Source organism: Schistocerca serialis, chromosome 6 (genome assembly GCF_023864345.2).
Source record: "Schistocerca serialis cubense isolate TAMUIC-IGC-003099 chromosome 6, iqSchSeri2.2, whole genome shotgun sequence".
Lineage (NCBI taxonomy): Eukaryota > Metazoa > Arthropoda > Insecta > Orthoptera > Acrididae > Schistocerca > Schistocerca serialis.
The window spans coordinates 360,611,316-360,630,986 of NC_064643.1; the positions used below are offsets into that span (position 1 = coordinate 360,611,316).

A 19,671-nucleotide genomic window follows, 5' to 3' on the forward strand; every position below is an offset into this window, starting at 1 on the left:
CCACAAACAGCACTAATTGTCCCTGTATTAACTGACCAAGTGCAATAGGCACGGAACTCCATCCCAAAAACTGACATCTGGCACCCGTACAACGCTATGTATGCATGGTTGTACGCTTGCATCCAACATTCTGGCGGTTACACCGTTTATTAATGTACCAGCATTTCACATTTGCAAGGGCTTATCTCACGCTTAGATTAACCTGTGATCTTTCAATGTTAATCACTTAAATTGTTAGCTGGACAAATGTATTCCCCAAATTCCATTACTCTACATTAATATTTTTTTGGTGTTGGGACATTTTTCCGTCAGTGTATTTTGGTACGGCCGAACCCAAGGTTGGAGGACGACTTGTATATATATCCAACGCCACGTAGATGACAAGGCCTTACAACTCATCGCAAATCAGGGTGTGACGTCACGGGCTCCAGGCAATACGAGCCGAGCCACCACAGCGACATGTTTAAGAACGACAATGCCTACCGCTACAGCAGCACGAACGGAAAGTTGCTTTGCCACTAAAAAAGCTCCTTCTTTCAAATTGTTAACCGTCCTGGTTACTCTGTGCTCTTGACCACATTTGAAATCGTGTTAGAAATCTGTTTTCTTTTCTGATATGTAGTGGATCATGAGGCATAAGGTATCTTTAACAGCTCAATGCTAATCAGTGAGTGGTCAGCGCGACAGAATGTCAATCCTAAGGGCCCGGGTTCGATTCCCGGCTGGGTCGGAGATTTTTTCCGCTTAGGAACCGGCTGTTGTGTTGTCCTAATCATCATCATTTCATCTCCATCGACGCACAAGTCGCCGAAGTGGCGTCAAATCGAAAGACTTGCACCCGGCGAACGGTCTACACGACGGGAGGCCCTAGTCACACGACATTTCATTTCAGTGCTAATCAGCACAGTGGTGAACAAATGTTGTGTTCGTGGCAGCGTCGGTAAGTACACCGATAAGAACAAAGTTCACATATTCACATTTCCTTATGACGAAGAAATGCGTGCTAAATGGTTATCTGCAATCAAAAGGGATAATTTCATTCCTAGCTATCACCTTAAGCATTGCTACAGATAGTATGACGAAAGAGCTTAGCAGTTTAGTGTTATTACGTAGTAAAATTTTAAGTAACGTCAATACTGTAGCTCTTCATAGCTCTGTCACCTACATTTCAATATCATGGGAAACGACTACAGAAGGTTGGAAAACGGGAGCTACACTAACTTCATCTCTGAGCAAGCCAAAACTCAGAAGAACTGCTGTACCACGCAACCTTTCCAAAACAACGCAATCGTCAGGGAATCTCCATCTGCAAAGCAGCAAAAGCGCGAGTCTGCTGCTCTTAGAACGCAGCAACAGACTCTAGTGTTAAATCCCTGGAGAAATACGATAAGAACATACTTTTAAGCGCATTTCACGAACTAACGAAGAAACTTGAGTCTGTAAAGTGTAGTGAAAAGCCGTCTACAGCAATGAAGAATAAATGTATTTTGTTTATCTTATTTTTATTTTGATCTCGAGAGGACTCCATACGACGTTCTGTACATAAATTCTAATCCGAGAGTAACTGTTTTTGTCAAATGCCAAGAAATCTCGTCTAAAAATATTGCAAAAATTGTAAGTGCTATTCCTGTTGTAGGGAATATTATAAAATTTACGGAAGGTTTTATACACAGTCAAGAAGAAAGTGAGCTACATGATGTTATTCTCGACTTGCTACGCAGTTTAGTGTGTGATGACAGAATAAAACTTCCCATGAGTTTATAAAAAGTCAGCTTCATCTAAGCTTTTCACCTCCTAAAAGACGTAGATTTGCTCCTCGTCTATTAATTTTTGCATCTTTTTTGCGTTTTATTTCAAGTCATACCTACAAGTTCATACATAGCACTGGCAATATTATTCTGCCGCATCTCACTTAAATCAAAAACATTTGTGGTAACACTGATGTTAATCCCAGCAGTTCAAATCTTTTGGCTTACTTTAAGGTGAAAACATCAAATCTGAACAATAATGAGTGTTTTGCGACACTCATCTCGGATGAGATACATATTAAATGAGTCAGGCCAGGGGGGGACCTGGTTGAAAAGGCCCATGGCAGCACTGCTCTTGGAACAATAGCCCATGCATCTATGGCAGGATGTAATGTCACCATTCAAGCATGTTGCTCACATCTTGCCGGGAAATAAGAGGACTGCTGATAGCTTGTTCAGTGCAATCAAAAATCTACTGACTGGATTGACAGTTATCTGTATTACTTCGCACAACAACTGAATTAATTTGGCTATCTCAAGTTGCATAACACATCAGTATTGCTTACCGACACGCTACAGATTATTCTAGGCCCTGTTTTATGTTCAAGATACTATTTATATTTTCAAATGCATAAGAAATAATTGGGTTAACCTGAAAAATTATCGATATTCTTCATTCCCAGCTTTCAAAACATCTGTTATAATGCAAGCTCCTTTTCTGCAATAAGATCATTATTCGAAACTGGGAGCAACAAATTATTAAATTTTGGGTAGGGCTTAAGCTTGAAAGTACTGTGACTATTTTCATTGGAAAAACAGGATGTAAAACTTGTTTACCAAATTTTCAATGATAACATCCAGAAGAGTTTACTTGAGTTAGGACTCACATATGATATTGAAAATTATAAAGGTACTCCTGGATTTATAAATATTATTAGCACCAGGTGGCAGATCGTTAATTTTAAGACCCCTTTTAAATGAAACTTCCTGGCAGATTAAAACTGTGTGCCGGACCGAAACTCGAACTCGGGACCTTTGCCTTTCGCGGGTAAGTGCTCTACCAACTGAGCTACTCAAGCACGACTCAAGCCCCGTCCTCACAGCTTTACTTCTGCCAGTACCTCGTCTCCTAACTTCCAAACTTTACAAAAGCTCTCCTGCGAACCTTGCAGAACTAGCACTCCTGAAAGAAAGGATATTGCGGAGACATGGCTTAGCCACAGCCTGGGGGATGTTTCCAGAATGAGATTTTCACTCTGCAGCGGAGTGTGCGCTGATATGAAACTTGAGCACTTGCCCGCGAAAGGCAAAGGTCCCGAGTTCGAATCTTTGCCCGGCACACAGTTTTAATCTGCCAGGAAGTTTCATATCAGCGCACACTCCCCTGCAGAGTGAAAATCTCATTCTGTACCGCTTTTAAATGACTAAGACTTGCGGAGGTAATGCAAACACCGCTTACGAAACACCATGAAGATGAAAGACGTGTGTTTCTAGAGACGTTTCTTAAATGGCTGGATAAACGGGTATTCATGAGTTTGTCAGAAGGTAAGCGTACTGAAAAAACTCGTTCTATACTGAAACAGAACATATGCATTATTCGAACTGAAGATCTATTGTATATGAGAACTGAAAGTATCATCTACATTACCCGGAAATTTCAGACTGATGCACTGGAAGCAAGGTTTGGATTGTGTTGACAGCAACGCAGATACATGAAAAAAAAAACTGCTCACTGCGTTCTCTACTAGAGCTCTCTTTACAAAGTGGCTCAACTAAGAAAACCGTAATGAGATCTCTTCCCAGTTGTGACCAATCAGAAAGTCTTAACACAGTAACTGACAGCTCTGCGCTAAATAGTTTGAATAAAGCAAGCGTCTGTCAGGCTTATTTGGAACACATCACCCCAGAGATACCGGTCCTTACATTTATTACAGGCAATTGCTGCTACAGTGGACTTAAGAAATTAAAATGTACCAACTGTGTTTAATTTTTACAGTGGATAGAGAAATGGCGCGTGGGGCAGAGCTCAATCTTATTAAAAATTTAGACAGAGCTAGCTTGAAATATCCTCATAAAAATACATTACTGGCTGTGATGTATTCTTTCTGCTGGATCCAATAGCTATTGCCAAATGGGTGTTGTGAGCCCTTCCTTACACTTCAAAACCAGCGCGCAGTAGTTAGTAAACTAAACCTTGATTTCATACTGAGTAATGAAATTTTTGGTAGAAGACCGAGACAAGCATTCACAGCACAAAAAATATTGAAGTCTGTCGTGTGTACAAGTGTTAATATACTGCTTAGCAACTACTGTGAAATTGAAAATAAGGCGCAGATATCTTTTACTAAAGAGGATCAGGTAGTGATTGTGGGTGGGGCTGGTAATAGCATTGATAGGGATGGGGAGTATAATATAGATGGTGACCTGGAAAAGATAGCCACTCAGACTGGCAACACGAATGTGCATTTCGTGGAACTGTTTCAGCGTCACGATCGGCCTCGTCTTAATACAGCCGTCAGGCGTAATAACATGAGACTTGGGGGTGCGCTGATGACAGAAAGCATGGGTCACATTTCAGTGGTGTCGGTGAAGTCTATCAGCAGGACGGGTTTCACTAGACATGGCCTGCACCTCAGCAGGTATGGGAAGGGGAGGTTGGCAAAGCTTATAGGTGACAGCATAGGTGGGGTTGGTGGGATCGCTCATGGGAAAATTCCTGCAGTAGTGGGTGTTAGAGCTGCACCTTTTTTAGATTGAAGTCAGCTGATAGGTATTCCTGCTTAAGGGAAGTCTCTCTAACAAGGGAATCACTTTTGACAAAGCTTAGGTATCCGAGTGTTGAGGGAATTAGTATATTTCATCAAAATATACAAGGTATTAGAGATAAAGTTAGTGAACTGCTTATAGATATTGACTCTGAAATTATTGGTATATCTGAACACTTCTTAAATAAGGAGATAATTCATAGGCTTCCTTTACCAGGATAAAGGTTGGCTTGCAGCTGTTCGAGGAGCTCTTTGCGGTGTGGGGGAGTAGCCATGTACGTGAAAAACGGCATCCCATTTGAGTCAATTGATGTTTCAAAGTACTGCACTGAAAAGGTGTTTGAATGTTGTGCAGGTGTGGTTAAATTTAACGGAGCTAAACTACTAACTGTTGTTATTTATAGATCCCCAGACTCCGATTTCACAACATTTTTGCTAAAGCTAGAGGAGGTTCTTGGTTCACTTTATAGGAAATACAAAAAGTTAGTTATATGTGGTGACTTCAATATTAATTGTATAAGTGATTGTGCAAGGAAGAGGATGCTGGTAGACCTCTTTAATTCATATAATCTTATGCAAACCGTATTCTTTCCAACGAGAATGCAAGGGAACAGTAGAACAACCATAGACAACATTTTTGTTCATTCCTCATTACTAGAAGGGCATTCTGTTAGCAAAAAGGTGAATGGCCTTTCAGATCATGATGCACAAATTTTAACTTTAAAAGATTTTTGTGCTGCAACACGTGTTAAATATAGTCATCAGCTGTTCAGGAAAGCTGATCTAGTTGCTGTAGAGACCGTTGTAAACCTTATAAAGGAACAAGAGTGGCAAGATGTTTATAGCGCTGATACAGTAGACGATAAATATAATGCTTTTCTCAAGACTTTTCTCATGCTCTTTGAAAGTTGCTTTCCGTTAGAACGTTTAAAACAGGGTACTAGCACAAACAGGCAGCCTGGGTGGCTGACTAGAGGGATAAGAATATCTTGTAGAACAAAGTGGCAATTATATCAAAACGTTAGAAACAGTCAAAATCTAAATACAGCAGCCCATTACAAACAGTATTGTAAGGTGCTTAAAAATGTTATTAGGAAGGCAAAAACTATGTGGTATGCAGATAGAATAGCTAAGTCTCAGGATAAAATTAAAACCATATGGTCAGTCGTAAAGGAAGTTGCTGGTCTGCAGATACAGGTCGAGGATATAGAATCAGTGCATGCCGGCTGGAGTGGCCGTGCGGTTCTGGGCGCTACAGTCTGGAGCCGAGCGACCGCTACGGTCGCAGGTTCGAATCCTGCCTCGGGCATGGATGTGTATGATGTCCTTAGGTTAGTTAGGTTTAATTAGTTCTAAGTTCTAGTTCAGAAGTTGAGTCGCATAGTGCTCAGAGCCAACCAGTGCATAGTGGGAATGTCCGTGTTACTGATAAGTCGTATATATGTACAGTATTTAACAATCACTTTCTGAATATAGCAGGTGAACTAAATAGAAACCTAGTCCCAACAGAGAATCATATAGCGCTCTTAGAAAAAAGTGTTCCGAGACTGTTACCTGAAATGCTCCTCCATGATACTGACAAGAGGGAGATTGAGTTAATAATTAAATCACTAAAGACCAAGAACTCTCATGGATATGACGGGGTATCTAGCAGAATACTGAAGTATTGTTCTATGTATGTTAGCCCAGTTCTCAGCCATATCTGTAACTTTTCCTTTAGGAGTGGTCGATTTCCTGACTGATTAAAGTACTCGGTAGTGAAGCCACTTTATAAAAAGGGAGACACTGATAATGTTGACAATTTTAGACCTATTTCTATGCCATCGGTGTTTGCTAAAGTTATCGAGAAGGTTGTATATACAAGGTTACTGGAGCATTTAAATTCACATAATTTGCTGTCAAATGTTCAGTTTGGTTTTAGAAATGGTTTACCAACTGAAAATGCTATATTCTCTTTTCTCTGTGAGGTTTTGGACGGATTAAATAAAAGGTTGCAAACGCTAGGTGTTTTCTTTGATTTAACGAAGGCTTTTGACTGTGTTGACCACAAAATATTACTGCAGAAGTTGGACCATTATGGAGTAAAGGGAGTAGCTCACAATTGGTTCGCCTCTTACTTTGAGAACAGAAAGCAGAGGGTAATTATCCGCAATATTGAGAGTGGTAGTGATGTTCAGTCCCAATGGGACACTGTTAACTGGGGCGTTCCCCAAGGGTCGGTGCTGGGGCCACTACTGTTTCTTATTTATATAAATGATATGTCTTCTAGTATTACAGGTGATTCAAAAATATTTCTGTTTGCTGATGACACCAGCTTGATAGTGAAGGATCTTGTGTGTAATATTGAAACAGTAACAAATAATGTAGTTCATGAAATAAATTCGTGGCTTGTGGAAAATAATTTGATGCTAAATCACAGTAAGACTCAGTTTTTACAGTTTCTAACTCTCAATTTAACAAGAACCGATATTTTGATCAGACAGAATAGGCATATTATAAGCGAGACGGAACAGTTCAAGTTCCTAGGCGTTCGGATAGATAGTAAGCTGTTGTGGAAAGCCCATGTCCAGGATCTTGTTCAGAAGCTAAATGCTACTTTATTTACCATAAGAACAGTATCTGAAATAAGTGACACTTCAACACGAAAAGTAGTCTAATTCGCATATTTTCATACGTATGGTATTATTTTTTGGGGTAATTCTTCTGATTCAAAAAGGGTATTTTTGGCTCAAAAACGGGCTGTTCGAGCTATATGTGGTGTAAGTTCGAGAACCTCTTGTCGACCCCTATTCAAAAATCTGGGAATTCTGACATTGGCCTCACAGTATATATTTTCTTTAATGTCGTTTGTTGTTAGCAATATTAGCCTATTTCCAAGAGTTAGCAGCTTTCACTCAGTTAATACTAGGCTGCATGTAGCATGTAGACTGCACTTCCTTGACTCTTGTGCAGAAAGGAGTGAAGTATTCTGCTGCATCCATTTTCAATAAGCTACCACAAGAACCAAAAAATCTTAGCAGTAGCCCAAACTCTTTTAAGTCTAAACTGAAGAGTTTCCTCATGGCTCACTCCTTCTATTCTGTCGAGGAGCTCCTGGAAGAGCTAAAAAATTAAGCAAATTCCAGTGCTACATTGTTGATTTTCTTCATTTAAACTTACGACTTGTCACCTGAATATGTTTTTTTATATTTCATTTTATCTGTTTCTAATATCGTGTTATAATTTCATGTATTGACTCGTTCCACGACCATGGAGGCTTCTCCTTAATTTGGTCCCACGGAACAATAAATAAATAAATAAATAAAATAAAATAAATAAATAAAATAAAACTGAAAACTGTTGCAGTGGGACATATTTGAAACACAGAAAATAGAAAGAGATGTCCATAATTTTAGATGCTGCTTGTCAATTTGTCAATGATTATTAACTGTGAGCCTATACCACCAGTTAATCTGGTTTACAATTTCCTTTTATCAGAACTGAGGTTCCTTAAATTACAGTACACAGGACATACACTGATCAGTCAAAACATTATGACCACTGCGCGACGTTGGATGCCGTCTGGTGGCGTTGGGGTCACTGACGCGGTAAGAAAAGCATGTAAGCGGACCAGACACGAACGGGGCACCTCCCTAGCGAAGATATGGTCTGAAAATGGGGAAATCCATTGAGATAAGCGACTTTGACAAGGGGAAGATTATTATTGCGCAGAGCCTGTGAACGAGAACCTCGAAAACGGCGAAGCTGGTCGATGTGTTCATGCTTTATTGTCGTGAGCACCTACGGAAAAAGGTAGGACAGTGAAACAACCACTAGGCGTTAAATAGTTGGACATTCACGACTGATCACAGAAAATGGGGTTAGGAGAGTTGTCTGGTCTCTAAAGTATGATAGATGGTGATCTGTGACATCTTTGCCGAAAGAACACAATATTGGTCACGCACAAGTGTTTCGGAACACACCGTTCATCGAACACTGTAGTGCATGGAGCTCCACAGGAGACCACCCCTGCCGACCGCGGTGGCCGAGCGGTTCTAGGCCCTTCAGTCCGGAACCAAGCGACTGCTGCGGTCGCAGGTTCGAATCCTGTCTCGGGCATGGATGTATGTGATGTCGTTAGGTTAGTTGGGTTTAAGTAGTTCTAAGTTCTAGGGGACTGATGACCTCAGATGTTGAGTCCCATAGTGCTCAGAGCCATTTGAACCATTTGAGACCACCCCTGTGTGTTCAGATGTTGACCCAACGACATCGTCAACTAAGATTGCAGTGGGCAGAGGACTATCGGGATTTGGCAATCGATCAATGGAAACGTGTCGGCTCTTCGGGTGAATCGCATTTTTGCTACAATGGGTTGCTGGTCGTCTCCCCAAACGCAGTCATCGGGGTGAACTACGGCTCGAAACGTGCTGTGCGCCACGGACGCAGGTTTGTGGGAGCAGTATTATGCTACGGGAGACATTCTCCTGCGCTTGCGTGGGGTCTGTGGTAGTAATAGAAGACAAGTTGACAGCAGCGAATCACCTACATCCCTTCGTGCTTGATGTCTTCACCGACAGCGATGTTCTCTTTCAACAGTATAGCTGTCCGTATATCTGAGCCAGACACGTTACAGGAGCGTCGTAGTGAACTCACGTTCATGTCTCGGTGACCAAATTCGCCTGATGTACGTCCTACGGAACTCATCTAGGTCGCTATCGGCCGCCATCACTGCGTACGCAAATCAGCTTCCTGTCATTTGCGCGAATTACAAGTCCTATGCGTAGACATCTAATGCCACATACCTCCACAAACCTACCAATAAACTGTCGAATCCCTGATACGCAGAATCATTGATGCATTTCGTTCCAAAGACGGAGAAACGAGCTATAAAGCATGTTGTCATGACGTGTTGGCTCATCAGTGTATACTGTATGTGGTATTTCTTTACTGTCACTGCGCTATTCTCTCTCTCTCTCTCGTGTGTGTGTGTGTGTGTGTGTGTGTGTGTGTGTGTGTGTGTGTGAAGAGAGAACTTACATCTATATTGAGTTGTAAATATGCGAATACTCTACAGAAAGACACAAGCTTACATTCACTAAACATAAATCGATAGACCTAATGCCATACATGAGTATAATCTAAGTTTTTTTGAAAGAAATGCATACCCCAATTTGCAAGAGAAGGAGCATGTTTCTCTCTTAAACGGTAAGTAGTGCTTGAAAGCGTCTGAATTATTTTCTGAAGTATAAAAGTTGACATACATGCCCTACTGTTACTGTAGGAAGATGATTGTCTCGTGAATATGGCTCACCCGTAGAGCGTTTTTTGCCAGTGTGCTACTTAGACACATACTAATTTCCACACTAAAACAAGCGTTAGACGAAATACTTTTCCATAACAAAACTGATAGCTGCTCATTTATTCATTCCTGGCGCAAAAAATCATAGGCTATTCGAAGGTTTTCGTGCAATAAACCTTACCAGAGTTACACTTGTTGTAAGACAGCAGATTAATTAACGCAAGCATGAAACTTCCTGGCAGATTAAAACTGTGTGCCGGCCCGATACTCGAACTCGGGACCTTTGCCTCTCGTGGGTAGAACGGTGGTAGAGCACTTGGGTAGCTCAGTTGGTAGATCACTTGCCCGCGAAAGGCAAAGGTCCCGAGTTCGAGTCTCGGTCCGGCACACAGTTTTAATCTACCAGGAAATTTCAGATTAGCACACACTCCGCTGCAGAATGAAAATCTCATTCTATCACAAGTATGTTTACCTATAAAGTGTAAATTTTAGCTTTCTGTGAGCAGCAGCAAATGTAAGAATCTGTAAGAATCAGTTGTAACAGTAAAACTAATTCAGAATAAATAAAACTCCAGTATACCGAAAAAACTCTGCTATTTTATTATATTGAAAATTTCTTATTGAAGTATGCGTTTTTTTAAAAAAAAGTCTTGCAACAGCAACACACGGCTTTTTATCCTTGTTGCACCTGTCTGATATTTGTTCGAGGTTTGTAGCTCAAAGTTCGTAATTATTTAGTCATACAACCTTTTGTTAGCTGTAGTAATTTTAAATAACTATTATCATTAAACTAACGCACTGCAAATAAATATACCGCTGCAATGTCACACATCCATTATTTAATATCTGATGTACTTCGCAAAATAGCTGCTTTACTTAGTTTTCATGGTAGTGATAATATAATTCTGGTGTCACCGCCAGACACCACACTTGCTAGGTGGTAGCTTAAATCGGCCGCGATCCATTTAGTACATGTTGGACCCCCGTGTCGCCACTGTGTGATCGCAGACCGAGCGCCACCACAAGGCAGGTCTCGAGATACGGACGAGCACTCGCCCCAGTTGTACGGACGACATTGCTAGCGACAATACGGACGAAGCCTTCCTCTCATTTGCCGAGAGACAGTTAGAATAGCCTTCTGCTAAGTCCATGGCTACGACCTAGCAAGGCGCCATTAGCCTTACCTAGTTTGAGAGTTATCGTATAAATGTCTGAAGAAGAACGTTGTAAACCAACAAAGAATAAAGTTAAGTATATTCCAAAGCTACGTATTTTCTTGATAGCAGTCATAACGTATCCTGTTCCAGACTTGACGCCAGTCGGCGTGTGTGTACGCGTGCCTTTCGGCTCCCTTCCCAGTGTGGCGTAGCAAGCTTGTTACGCCACAACAGATTGGCGACGAGAGAAGTGTTCTTTCTGATTGCTTACATTTACTTGTGTCATGGCTTCGCCAGATGTACTGTCCGAATTTTATCGCTTGCAGAATCAGCAGACGCAGGCGTTATTGGATGCCCTTGGACAGCTCGTCCAGGGTCAACGTGACATTCAAACCGATGCGGCAGCCGCCGCTTCACCGCTACCGCAGCCACATCTCGCAGTTGCACCGCCTTTTAGGCACTACGATCCAGCGCAAGAATCGTGGCCAAAATGGTCCTGACAGTTTGGCTTTCATCTAGCCGCCTACAGAATTCAAGGTAATGAGCGGCAGCCGTTTTTGCTTTCTTGTGTCGGTGTGTCCACCTACCGTGTGATAGTGAAATTGTTTCCCCGACGCGACGTAGCAACTCTGTCCTACGAAGAAATTTTGTCTTCTTTAGATGCCTATTTCAAAGAAACAGTTAATGTGGTTGCAAAACGGTATACGTTTTTTCGTACGAAATGTACGGCCGGTCAAACTAATAGGGAGTGGGTTGCAACTTTGCAAGGCCTTACAAGGGACTGAGCCTTTGACTGTGACTGTGGCCTTTCTTATTCAGATACAATGGTAAGTGATGCAATTGCACAGAACGTTTCTGATGTTCGCATACGGGAGCAAATTTTGAAACTAGTTAATCCCTCCCTTCAACAAGTGATCGACATATTGGATAGACAAGACACACTTGACTGTGCTCAGGAATCTTTTGAAACTTCGCCAGCCGTGTGTAACATTGACCGGCCCGCTGTGCGCGCTGCGCGGCCCGGTCACCTGCCCTCGCGCACTTCGACGCAGCTGCCGCCGCGCTCTAAACCAGGTGTGCCGCGCCAGCACACAAATGCAGTGAAATCATGCCCGCGGTGTGCTACTAGACATTCGCGTGAACATTGCCCATCACGCCAAGCTATTTGCTTTTTCTGTAATAGGAAATGACATGTTCAAAGTGTTTGCCAGCAAAAGCTCAGATCAGACAATCACAACAATTCCAGGCCCTTTGCTTCGCGCCGGAATCGAACCAAGGACACTCAGGCTCGTGGACCTTCGCCCATGGACATTCATGTAGTTAATTCCACTTCGTCCAGTGCCACTTTCTCTAACAGTGACTGTGTTCGTCCCACAAATACTGTGCGTCGACGTCGCCGGAAATCACGTCAATTAGCAAGTGATTCTGTACCACTGTCTGTTCAAATTGCACGAAACAGTCGCTCTTGTCGTCAGCAGGACAATAAACTTTTTGTAGATTTGGACTTTAATGGCAAGGTCATACCATTCCAGCTCGATACCGGAGCTGCAGTTTCATTGCTCAATCACGACACGTACAAACAACTGGGCAAACCTCCGTTACATGCCGCGAATGTTCAGTTAAAAAGTTATTCAGGACAGATTACACCTGTGTTAGGACGGTGCAGTCTTCTTGCAACATACAAGGGACAAACAAAACTTGTGTCATTTTACGTTCTTCGTTCTTCTTCTGCAGTGAACTTGTTTGGATTAGATTTATTTCAGTTGTTTAACATGTCTATAGTAAATCAGGTCCTATCAGTGAATCAGACTGTGCCTACAGACAGTGTTTCTAGTGTTTGTGAAGAATTTGCAGACATTTTTGCACCGGGCTTAGGTTGCACTAAAAACTATGAAGCACATTTGGAACTGAAAGTAAACGCGCAACCGAAATTTTTCAGAGCGCGCAATTTTCCTCACGCATTGCGTGATGAGATCGCAAGAACATTACACGATTTAGCATCACAAGGTGTGAGTGAATGTGCGCAACGCCTTTTCGATTTCAGCTCCGCTTCATCGCTTGCGCCGTACAGGTGTTCTGTTTCTCTGGACGACGGAATGCGAACGCGCTGTTCGCCAGTTGAAATCGGCGTTGCTTTCAAATACTTGTCTTACGCCATTCGATCCCCAGAAACCCCTTTTGTTGATGGTAGATGCATCGGATTTCGGGATCGGTGCTGTGCTTGCGCACAAAGTTGGCTCGCATGATCGCCCTATTGCCTTAGCATCAAAATTGCTCTCATCTGCACAAAGAAATTATTCACAGATAGAGAAGGAAGCTTTGGCTCTCGTGTTTGGTGTTACTAAGTTCCATGATTTCTTGTATGGTCGTCACTTTACTATCATCACAGACCACAAACCTTTGACATCGCTTTTTCATCCGACCAAGCCTGTACCTCCACGTACAGTGCAGAAATTCATTCGCTGGTCTATTTTCCTCTCGCAGTACCACTACGATATCTTGTATCGGTCCACTGCTAAGCACGGAAACGCCGATGCGTTGTCCCGTTTGCCTGTTGCTGAGGATAAAGCATTCGATTCTTCCGAACTTGCTTGCATGTTCATTGATTCGGAAACCGATGACGTGGTCGAATCGTTTCCGATTGATTTTCGTCGTGTAGCTACAGCCACAGCTGCTGACCCTGTCCTTGCTACCGTTTTGCATTTTGTTGCTACGCAATGGCCTTTGTCAAAGTCTCGGATCGAAGATCCGTTGGTTCGCCGATTTTTTGCTCACAAGGAGAGACTTTTTGTTCGAAGTGGTGTTTTGTTGTTGCGTTCTGATAATGATCAGTCCAGAGTCGTGGTCCCACGTTCGTTACAGTCCTCTGTCTTACGGCTTCTTCACCAAGGACATTGGGGTATAGTGCGAACGAAACAACTTGCTCGTCAGCACTGTACTTGGTTTGGAATCGATGCTGCGATTACGAATATGTGTTCTTCTTGCATGGCGTGTGCCGAACAACAATCCGCACCGCTGCGGAAAGTCTTTGCATGGCCAAAAGCCACTTCCCCTTGGCAACGCTTGCACATAGATTTTGCTGGTCCATTCTGGAATGCTCGATGGTTGGTTCTGGTAGATGCCTTCAGTAATTTTCCTTTTGTTGTCCGGATGTCTTCCACGACGTCCTCTGCCACCATCCAAGAGTTGTCTGCTATCTTTTGCATTGAAGGTCTTCCGCAGACTATTGTTTCCGACAATGGCCCACAATTCATGTCCGCAGAATTCCAGTCATTCTGCAAGGCTAATGGTATTCAACATCTGACATCCGCGCCGTTTTCGCCTCAGTCAGACGGTGCCGCTGAACACTTGGTCCGGACTTTCAAGTCACAGATGTTGAAGTTGAAAGAGTCGCATTCTCGGGAGGACGCGTTGTTGCTCTTTTAGTCATCGTATCGCTCTCAGCCCCGAGATGGTCCCTTGCCGGCTGAGTTGCTCCACGGTCGTCCTCATCGAACCTTGATGTCTTTGCTGCATCCGCCGCATCAGGTTCCAGTGCAGCGGCAGACTCCTGCTTTTGCTCCAAGCGACGTTGTATTCTATCGCCACTATCGCGGTTCACGGCGTTGGCTCGCAGGGCGCATTCTTCGCTGCCTCGGCCGCGCGATGTATTTGGTTTTGGGGGCCTCTGGTGAGGTGCGTCGGCATCTCAATCAGCTGCGCCTCTGTCGTCGCACGGGTTCTGCCGCTCCCCGTCTGCTTTCCGCGACGGTGCCGTCCGGTCAGCGCCCTGGGGACCCATCTACTAGCTCGCCTCATCCCCAGGTGTTACCGACGCTGCCTTCCATTTTGCCCCATGGCGACGCGCCGCCGCAGCCGCCGCCGCCGCCGCAGCCTGTTCTCCCGCCGGCGCCGCCCGCATTCGACGCTTCGCTGCAGCCGCCAAGCGCCTCCCTGGGTCACGCGCCGCCGATCGCTTCCCGTGACCAGCTGTCCTCCGCCATGGAACTCTTGCCCGCTCCGGACCACATGCCGTCTTCGCGCGTCGGCTACCCCGACGCGATGGAGGTCGACCCTTCGGCCCCTCCTGTCCCCTTTACGGGCGCATACGCCGCATGTTGACGTGCACCCTGGACTAGGTTTTCAGGCGTTTCCTAGCTCCCCTCGGACCGAATGGCCGGGTGCGGGTGGCACGGCCTCACCTGTTGTTAGGCTCCCCACCTCTTCGCATACGTCAACATGGGGTCCTCCCCACGGCGGGCGGAAGCCTTATAACACGACCGTTCGCCGATTTGCGGGGGAGGAATGTGGTGTCACCGCCAGACACCACACTTGCTAGGTGGTAGCTTAAATCGGCCGCGATCCATTTAGTACATGTCGGACTCGCGTGTCGCCACTGTGTAATCGCAGACCGAGTGCCACCACAAGGCAGGTCTCGAGATACGGACGAGCACTCGCCCCAGTTGTACGGACGACATTGCTAGCGACAATACGGACGAAGCCTTCCTCTCATTTGCCGAGAGACAGTTAGAATAGCCTTCTGCTAAGTCCATGGCTACGACCTAGCAAGGCGCCATTAGCCTTACCTAGTTTGAGAGTTATCGTATAAATGTCTGAAGAAGAACGTTGTAAACCAACAAAGAATAAAGTTAAGTATATTCCAAAGCTACGTATTTTCTTGATAGCAGTCATAACGTATCCTGTTCCAGACTTGACGCCAGTTGGCGTGTGTGTACGCGTGCCTTTCGGCAAGTAACGTTTGTAGAGGTAATGCTTGGCCGGCTCCCATCATCCGAGACTCGTGACGTCACAGTCGAGTTGTACGGCCTTGTCATCTAGGTGACGTTGATACATCCCGATACAGGATCTCATGCAACAAAGCTCTGTGGTGTTCATATTTTAAACTTATGAAAACTTGATATTTCTTTACTCAAAGAGTACATGAAACAAAAAGTTGCTTACAACTGTAGCTTGGGCCATCGATCGCCAGTATAGCATCGGCAACGGGACGGTGTGTAGATTTTCGCGCAGTTTTTGTTTTCCAGTCCGTATAGATTTATTGGTTTTGGCATTTTGATTCTAAGTAAAAACTTGAAAATGGAAAAACGGGAAGACAGAGAGATTTCCCCTGTGCCGCGAGGGTAGTGTTTGCAAACAATTCCAACACGACGCGCTTTGACAGCACGAAGAGTGCGACTGAAAAATGCAACTCACCGTCGGCAGCAAAGCAGATCCGTAATCCATAGGGTCTATAAATATTTAAAGCGTCTTGTAGACAATAACGATGAAGTGTTAGCATCTACAAGCACGCTTGTTAGGAAAGATTTGAGGAAGGTAGAGTCAATAACGATGATATCAGGAAATGCTGTGACATGACACCGAAAAAAGCAACTATTGCAAGAAACAAACCTAGCTACAGTTTGTAGCGTTGGTTAATGAACTATCCAGCGCATGTGTCGTTTCACTGAAGTACATATTCTGGAATTCGAGTCAAAGTGGGGGTCTTAGGTCTTAAGGTACCTCTTGCGAAAGGGACCAGGCTGATTGTTGTGCATATGGTGTTAGCGAAGATGGTTTTCTCAAAGAAAGTCAGTTCGTTTACAGATGTCATAAAAGAAGCAAGTTAGAAGACTACCACCATTCGGAAACGAAGACCACCAAGTTTGTGCAAGTATGCATTTTCATTAGCTTGCTAATTTGCGTGAAAGACTAGTAATTATAGTATATTTTACTGTGATATCCGTCTTTGTCAGTGATTTACATGCATTTACACTGCATATAAACACACTGTAACTGCAAAAAGCCGCGCGGAGTGGCCGCGCGATTAGAGGCGCCACGTCACGGATTGTGCGGCCCCTCCCACCGGAGGTTCGAGTCCTCCCTCGGGCATGGGTGTGTGTTTTGGTCTTAGCATAAGTTACTTTAAGTGGTGTGTAAGTCTAAGGGACCGATGACGTCCCTTAGGAATTCACACACATTTTAACATTTTTGGCTGCAAATATAGAGCCTAAATATTTCACTGTTGTTGTTGTTGTGGTCTTCAGTCCTGAGACTGATTTGATGCAGCTCTCCATGCTACTCTATCCTGTGCAAGCTTCTTCATCTCCCAGTACCTACTGCAACCTACATCCCTCTGAATCTGCTTGGTGTATTCATCTCTTGGTCTCCCTCTACGATTTTTACCCTCCAATACTAAATTGGTGATCCCTTGATGCCTCAGAACATGTCCTACCAACCCATCCCTTCTTCTAGTCAAGTTGTACCACAAGCTTCTGTTCTCCACAATCCTATTCAACACCTCCTCGTTAGTTATGTAATCTATCCATCTAATCTTCAGCATTCTTCTGTAGCACCACATTTCGAAAGCTTCTATTCTCTTCTTGTCCAAACTAGTTATCGTCCATGTTTCACCTCCATACATGGCTACACTCCATACAAATACTTTCAGAAACGACTTCCTGACACTTAAATCTATACTCGATGTTAACAAATTTCTCTTCTTCAGAAACGCTTTCCTTGCCATTGCCAGTCTACATTTTACATCCTCTCTACTTCGACCATCATCAGTTATTTTGCTCTCCAAATAGCAAAACTTCTTTACTACTTTAAGTGTCTCATTTCCTAATCTAATACCCTCAGCATCACCCGACTTAATTCGACTACATTCCATTATCCTCTTTTTGCTCTTGTTGATGTTCATCTTATATCCTCCCTTCAAGACACTATCCATTCCGTTCAACTGCTCTTCCAAGTCCTTTGCTGTCTCTGACAGAATTACAATGTCATCGGCGAACCTCAAAGTTTTTATTTCTTCTCCATGGATTTTAATACCTACTCCGAATTTTTCTTTTGTTTCCTTCACTGCTTGCTCAATATACAGATTGAATAACATCGGGGAAAGGCTACAACCCTGTCTCACTCCATTCCCAACCACTGCTTCTCTTTCAAGCCCCTCAACTCTTATAACTGCCATTTGGTTTCTATACAAGTTGTAAATAGCCTTTCGCTCCCTGTATTTTACCCCTGCCACCTTCAGAATTTGAAAGAGTATTCCAGTCAACATTGTCAAAAGCTTTCTCTAAGTCTACAAATGCTAGAAATGTAGGTTTGCCTTTCCTTAATCTATTTTCTAATATAAGCCGTAGGGTCAGTATTGCCTCACGTGTTCCAATATTTCTACGGAATCCAAACTGATCTTCCCCAAGGTCGGATTCTACTAGTTTTTCCATTCGTCTGTAAAGAATTCGTGTTAGTATTTTGCAGCCGTAAGTTATTAAACTGATAGTTCGGTAATTTTCACATCTGTCAACACCTGATTTCTTTGGGATTGGAATTATTATACTCTTCTTGAAGTCTGAGGGTATTTCGTCTGTCTCATACATCTTGCTCACCAGATGGTAGAGTTTTGTCAGGACTGGCTCTCCCAAGGCCGTCAGTAGTTCTAATGGAATGTTGTCTACTCCCGGGGCCTTGTTTCGACTTAGGTCTTTCAGTGCTCTGTCAAACTCTTCACGCAGTATCGTATCTCCCATTTCATCTTCATCTACATCCTCTTCCATTTCCATAATATTGTCCTCAAGTACATCGCCCTTGTATAGACCCTCTATATACCCCCTCCACCTTTCTGCCTTCCCTTCTTTGCTTAGAACTGGGGTTCCATCTGAGCTCTTGATATTCATACAAGTGGTTCTCTTTTCTCCAAAGGTCTCTTTAATTTCACTACAGAAATGTAATTATATTATTTCTGACCAAAGCAAAAACTGTTATAATGAGTAACAGAGGTGCATTTGACGGCCTGGCAACAGCGCAGCAACAGCCACCCGCCAATAAGCCTAACCAGAACTATACTAAAAATTGTGATGTACTTACCAATGGCACTGCCAGCCGCCGACTGATCGTGGCGAGAAACTGATGGCAGTAAGCTACTGCAAATACTTCCACACCGACAGTGGTCAGCCGTGGCTTACATTTAAAAGTAGCGCAACAACTGAAGCACTCACCTTGACGTCAGAACTGCTGGACTTTATCTGCTTAATGTACCCGTCCAAACAATTACAAAATCGGCCGTGTTAAGCCCATACGTCATGCAGCAAGTTTTCAGAACAACTTCGACCGCAATCGCTTCTAGCTCCTACAAGGTCGCGAAAAAGGCTCACACATTTTTCCCCATACAGATAGTAGAGGCTACTTGTGACGTCCTCGTCACAAACCCAAATCACTGGCGACAGGTCTCATTTATTGTGAGACTTGCTGTGTTCAGATGATACCCAGGCAAGGCGCTTTCTGGATGGAATGACAAGACAGCCACTGAGCCTATCCCAGCCAGCTCACCAGGACTGCTGCTGTTTCCGCGTTATTACCAGAGAGCATTAGAGGGCTTATCACTTTAAACAATAATAGTTTGTTACTATCAAATTCCCACATAAATTGTTTTATGGCTAAGCTGGTGTCGACTGGCTAGTCATTATAAACAGCCCATAACTATTTATTGACCGATGGTTGCGTCAGATGTTGCATGTTCTGACATGTTAGGGGTCAACATTTCCGTGGAGTTCCCACGAGAAGATTCCAATTCACTCTTAGCATGCTCTGACGCAACCATCGGCCAAGAAATTTTTGAAGGCTATTTATAATAGACTGCCCAGTCGATACCGGGTTATTCATTAAGGGATTTGTGTAAGCATTTCACTGAAACAAATTTATTGCTAATGTTCTAGCGCTATCCATGCTGCTGTTGAATGCAC

The 19,671-nt window shown here is 43.6% G+C and overlaps 1 protein-coding gene across 1 annotated transcript in view; it reads right to left on the minus strand.

Moving 5' to 3' along the window:
• LOC126484284 (lysosomal acid glucosylceramidase-like) overlaps positions 1 to 18,922 on the minus strand; it is a 269,423-nt gene extending 250,501 nt beyond the window's left edge. Inside the window, exon 1 of the mRNA XM_050107711.1 lies at positions 18,797 to 18,922. The gene's annotated coding sequence lies outside the window, so the exon portion shown is untranslated. The remainder of the gene's footprint in view (positions 1 to 18,796) is intronic.
• Positions 18,923 to 19,671: the final 749 nt, after the last annotated feature.